Source organism: Alosa alosa, unplaced genomic scaffold, assembly GCF_017589495.1.
Source record: "Alosa alosa isolate M-15738 ecotype Scorff River unplaced genomic scaffold, AALO_Geno_1.1 AALO_1.0_unplaced_1052, whole genome shotgun sequence".
Lineage (NCBI taxonomy): Eukaryota > Metazoa > Chordata > Actinopteri > Clupeiformes > Clupeidae > Alosa > Alosa alosa.
In genome coordinates this window covers 1-4925 of record NW_025962192.1, presented here as the reverse complement: position 1 = coordinate 4925, position 4925 = coordinate 1, and the positions used below count along the sequence as shown (strand labels likewise).

At 48.6% G+C, this 4925-nt stretch overlaps 11 non-coding genes across 11 annotated transcripts; all 11 read left to right on the top strand.

Moving 5' to 3' along the window:
- The first annotated feature begins 423 nt into the window (after positions 1–423).
- On the top strand, positions 424–495 carry trnac-gca. Its single transcript has one exon. It is a non-coding gene; the product is annotated as a tRNA-Cys (tRNA).
- A 205-nt stretch (positions 496–700) lies between these two features.
- trnal-caa lies at positions 701–811 on the top strand. Its single transcript has 2 exons — positions 701–738; positions 766–811. It is a non-coding gene; the product is annotated as a tRNA-Leu (tRNA).
- Positions 812–1176: 365 nt separating this feature from the next.
- On the top strand, positions 1177–1248 carry trnac-gca. The gene has a single exon. It is a non-coding gene; the product is annotated as a tRNA-Cys (tRNA).
- Positions 1249–1451: 203 nt separating this feature from the next.
- Positions 1452–1562, top strand: trnal-caa. The gene is made up of 2 exons: positions 1452–1489; positions 1517–1562. It is a non-coding gene; the product is annotated as a tRNA-Leu (tRNA).
- A 374-nt stretch (positions 1563–1936) lies between these two features.
- Positions 1937–2009, top strand: trnac-gca. Its single transcript has one exon. It is a non-coding gene; the product is annotated as a tRNA-Cys (tRNA).
- Positions 2010–2210: 201 nt separating this feature from the next.
- On the top strand, positions 2211–2321 carry trnal-caa. The gene is made up of 2 exons: positions 2211–2248; positions 2276–2321. It is a non-coding gene; the product is annotated as a tRNA-Leu (tRNA).
- A 375-nt stretch (positions 2322–2696) lies between these two features.
- Positions 2697–2768, top strand: trnac-gca. Its single transcript has one exon. It is a non-coding gene; the product is annotated as a tRNA-Cys (tRNA).
- Positions 2769–2974: 206 nt separating this feature from the next.
- trnal-caa lies at positions 2975–3085 on the top strand. The gene is made up of 2 exons: positions 2975–3012; positions 3040–3085. It is a non-coding gene; the product is annotated as a tRNA-Leu (tRNA).
- A 376-nt stretch (positions 3086–3461) lies between these two features.
- On the top strand, positions 3462–3533 carry trnac-gca. The gene has a single exon. It is a non-coding gene; the product is annotated as a tRNA-Cys (tRNA).
- A 203-nt stretch (positions 3534–3736) lies between these two features.
- On the top strand, positions 3737–3847 carry trnal-caa. Its single transcript has 2 exons — positions 3737–3774; positions 3802–3847. It is a non-coding gene; the product is annotated as a tRNA-Leu (tRNA).
- Positions 3848–4221: 374 nt separating this feature from the next.
- On the top strand, positions 4222–4294 carry trnac-gca. Its single transcript has one exon. It is a non-coding gene; the product is annotated as a tRNA-Cys (tRNA).
- The last annotated feature ends 631 nt before the right edge of the window (positions 4295–4925 follow it).

The following is a 4925-nucleotide window of genomic DNA, read 5'->3' as shown; positions in this document are numbered from 1 at the left end:
GGATTTCTGGTCTCGAATGGAGGCGTGGGTTCGAATCCCACTTCTGACATGGGCTTTTATTTGAAGTGGCAATGGACAGACCCATCGCAGGGAAGTGGTTGTGCGAGAAAAGACATCAAAATGGACACCGGTGAGGCTGACTGGCTATTTTCCAACACCAAGTCCTCCATGGAAGATTAGCTGATTTTACTCAAAGGAACAAAATGAAATCTGCTCTTTTACTACAGACCTGACTATTTTTGCTACCACCCAAAATTCTGGCACAAGGTGGAATTGCATTCAGTTGAGAGCGGTGCCTTTGCCACTCCAGAGAGGGAAGACAGTCAGACAGGTAAAAGAAATGCTTGAGTTCAGCAGTGTTGAGGGTGTTTCAGCCGCAGTGTGATACAAAATAAGCAACAGTTTGGTTCACCTTGCTGTGCAGGGGGTATAGCTCAGTGGTAGAGCATTTGACTGCAGATCAAGAGGTCCCAGGTTCAAATCCTGGTGCCCCCTCAAACATGCACGCAAGCTGGCGTGCGCAAAATCGCGTTTGCCTAACTGGTTTGCCGTTTTTGTGTCAGCCTGGTAAACTGGTCACTCCGTGACCTGAAAGCAAATGCTTCAACTGAAAATGAAAGGACTGCTAAAAATGTGTCTCCTCAGTCTCCACCGCAAAAAACACAAGCTTCGAGCAGCTCGTCTCACTTTAGCTCTGCCAGTCAGGATGGCCGAGCGGTCTAAGGCGCCAGACTCAAGGCGACGTGCCTTCCTCAGGCAAGGGATTTCTGGTCTCCGAATGGAGGCGTGGGTTCGAATCCCACTTCTGACATGGGCTTTTATTTGAAGTGGCAATGGACAGACCCATCGCAGGGAAGTGGTTGTGCGAGAAAAGACATCAAAATGGACACCGGTGAGGCTGACTGGCTATTTTCCAACACCAAGTCCTCCATGGAAGATTAGCTGATTTTACTCAAAGGAACAAAATGAAATCTGCTCTTTTACTACAGACCTGACTATTTTTGCTACCACCCAAAATTCTGGCACAAGGTGGAATTGCATTCAGTTGAGAGCGGTGCCTTTGCCACTCCAGAGAGTGAAGACAGTCAGACAGGTAAAAGAAATGCTTGAGTTCAGCAGTGTTTCAGCCGCAGTGTGATACAAAATAAGCAACAGTTTGGTTCACCTCGCTGTGCAGGGGGTATAGCTCAGTGGTAGAGCATTTGACTGCAGATCAAGAGGTCCCAGGTTCAAATCCTGGTGCCCCCTCAAACATGCACGCAAGCTGGCGTGCGCAAATGCGTTTGCCTAACTGGTTTGCCGTTTTTGTGTCAGCCTGGTAAACTGGTCACTCCGTGACCTGAAAGCAAATGCTTCAACTGAAAATGAAAGGACTGCTAAAAATGTGTCTCCTCAGTCTCCACCGCAAAAAACACAAGCTTCGAGCAGCTCGTCTCACTTTAGCTCTGCCAGTCAGGATGGCCGAGCGGTCTAAGGCGCCAGACTCAAGGCGACGTGCCTTCCTCAGGCAAGGGATTTCTGGTCTCCGAATGGAGGCGTGGGTTCGAATCCCACTTCTGACATGGGCTTTTATTTGAAGTGGCAATGGACAGACCCATCGCAGGGAAGTGGTTGTGCGAGAAAAGACATCAAAATGGACACCGGTGAGGCTGACTGGCTATTTTCCAACACCAAGTCCTCCATGGAAGATTAGCTGATTTTACTCAAAGGAACAAAATGAAATCTGCTCTTTTACTACAGACCTGACTATTTTTGCTACCACCCAAAATTCTGGCACAAGGTGGAATTGCATTCAGTTGAGAGCGGTGCCTTTGCCACTCCAGAGAGGGAAGACAGTCAGACAGGTAAAAGAAATGCTTGAGTTCAGCAGTGTTGAGGGTGTTTCAGCCGCAGTGTGATACAAAATAAGCAACAGTTTGGTTCACCTTGCTGTGCAGGGGGTATAGCTCAGTGGTAGAGCATTTGACTGCAGATCAAGAGGTCCCAGGTTCAAATCCTGGTGCCCCTCAAACATGCACGCAAGCTGGCGTGCGCAAAATCGCTTTGCCTAACTGGTTTGCCGTTTTGTGTCAGCCTGGTAAACTGGTCACTCCGTGACCTGAAAGCAAATGCTTCAACTGAAAATGAAAGGACTGCTAAAAATGTGTCTCCTCAGTCTCCACCGCCAAAAAACAAAGCTTCGAGCAGCTCGTCTCACTTTAGCTCTGCCAGTCAGGATGGCCGAGCGGTCTAAGGCGCCAGACTCAAGGCGACGTGCCTTCCTCAGGCAAGGGATTTCTGGTCTCCGAATGGAGGCGTGGGTTCGAATCCCACTTCTGACATGGGCTTTTATTTGAAGTGGCAATGGACAGACCCATCGCAGGGAAGTGGTTGTGCGAGAAAAGACATCAAAATGGACACCGGTGAGGCTGACTGGCTATTTTCCAAACACCAAGTCCTCCATGGAAGATTAGCTGATTTTACTCAAAGGAACAAAATGAAATCTGCTCTTTTACTACAGACCTGACTATTTTTGCTACCACCCAAAATTCTGGCACAAGGTGGAATTGCATTCAGTTGAGAGCGGTGCCTTTGCCACTCCAGAGAGGGAAGACAGTCAGACAGGTAAAAGAAATGCTTGAGTTCAGCAGTGTTGAGGGTGTTTCAGCCGCAGTGTGATACAAAATAAGCAACAGTTTGGTTCACCTTGCTGTGCAGGGGGTATAGCTCAGTGGTAGAGCATTTGACTGCAGATCAAGAGGTCCCAGGTTCAAATCCTGGTGCCCCCTCAAACATGCACGCAAAGCTGGCGTGCGCGCAAATCGTTTGCCTAACTGGTTTGCCGTTTTTGTGTCAGCCTGGTAAACTGGTCACTCCGTGACCTGAAAGCAAATGCTTCAACTGAAAATGAAAGGACTGCTAAAAATGTGTCTCCTCAGTCTCCACCGCAAAAAAACACAAGCTTCGAGCAGCTCGTCTCACTTTAGCTCTGCCAGTCAGGATGGCCGAGCGGTCTAAGGCGCCAGACTCAAGGCGACGTGCCTTCCTCAGGCAAGGGATTTCTGGTCTCCGAATGGAGGCGTGGGTTCGAATCCCACTTCTGACATGGGCTTTTATTTGAAGTGGCAATGGACAGACCCATCGCAGGGGAAGTGGTTGTCGCGAAAAAAGACATCAAAATGGACACCGGTGAGGCTGACTGGCTATTTTCCAACACCAAGTCCTCCATGGAAGATTAGCTGATTTTACTCAAAGGAACAAAATGAAATCTGCTCTTTTACTACAGACCTGACTATTTTTGCTACCACCCAAAATTCTGGCACAAGGTGGAATTGCATTCAGTTGAGAGCGGTGCCTTTGCCACTCCAGAGAGGGAAGACAGTCAGACAGGTAAAAGAAATGCTTGAGTTCAGCAGTGTTGAGGGTGTTTCAGCCGCAGTGTGATACAAAATAAGCAACAGTTTGGTTCACCTTGCTGTGCAGGGGGTATAGCTCAGTGGTAGAGCATTTGACTGCAGATCAAGAGGTCCCAGGTTCAAATCCTGGTGCCCCCTCAAACATGCACGCAAGCTGGCGTGCGCAAATGCGTTTGCCTAACTGGTTTGCCGTTTTTGTGTCAGCCTGGTAAACTGGTCACTCCGTGACCTGAAAGCAAATGCTTCAACTGAAAATGAAAGGACTGCTAAAAATGTGTCTCCTCAGTCTCCACCGCAAAAAACACAAGCTTCGAGCAGCTCGTCTCACTTTAGCTCTGCCAGTCAGGATGGCCGAACGGTCTAAGGCGCCAGACTCAAGGCGACGTGCCTTCCTCAGGCAAGGGATTTCTGGTCTCCGAATGGAGGCGTGGGTTCGAATCCCACTTCTGACATGGGCTTTTATTTGAAGTGGCAATGGACAGACCCATCGCAGGGAAGTGGTTGTGCGAGAAAAGACATCAAAATGGACACCGGTGAGGCTGACTGGCTATTTTCCAACACCAAGTCCTCCATGGAAGATTAGCTGATTTTACTCAAAGGAACAAAATGAAATCTGCTCTTTTACTACAGACCTGACTATTTTTGCTACCACCCAAAATTCTGGCACAAGGTGGAATTGCATTCAGTTGAGAGCGGTGCCTTTGCCACTCCAGAGAGGGAAGACAGTCAGACAGGTAAAAGAAATGCTTGAGTTCAGCAGTGTTGAGGGTGTTTCAGCCGCAGTGTGATACAAAATAAGCAACAGTTTGGTTCACCTTGCTGTGCAGGGGGTATAGCTCAGTGGTAGAGCATTTGACTGCAGATCAAGAGGTCCCAGGTTCAAATCCTGGTGCCCCTCAAACATGCACGCAAAGCTGGCGTGCGCAAATGCGTTTGCCTAACTGGTTTTGCCGTTTTTGTGTCAGCCTGGTAAACTGGTCACTCCGTGACCTGAAAGCAAATGCTTCAACTGAAAATGAAAGGACTGCTAAAAATGTGTCTCCTCAGTCTCCACCGCAAAAAAACACAAGCTTCGAGCAGCTCGTCTCACTTTAGCTCTGCCAGTCAGGATGGCCGAGCGGTCTAAGGCGCCAGACTCAAGGCGACGTGCCTTCCTCAGGCAAGGGATTTCTGGTCTCGAAATGGAGGCGTGGGTTCGATCCCACTTCTGACATGGGCTTTTATTTGAAGTGGCAATGGACAGACCCATCGCAGGGAAGTGGTTGTGCGAGAAAAAGACATCAAAATGGACACCGGTGAGGCTGACTGGCTATTTTCCAACACCAAGTCCTCCATGGAAGATTAGCTGATTTTACTCAAAGGAACAAAATGAAATCTGCTCTTTTACTACAGACCTGACTATTTTTGCTACCACCCAAAATTCTGGCACAAGGTGGAATTGCATTCAGTTGAGAGCGGTGCCTTTGCCACTCCAGAGAGGGAAGACAGTCAGACAGGTAAAAGAAATGCTTGAGTTCAGCAGTGTTGAGG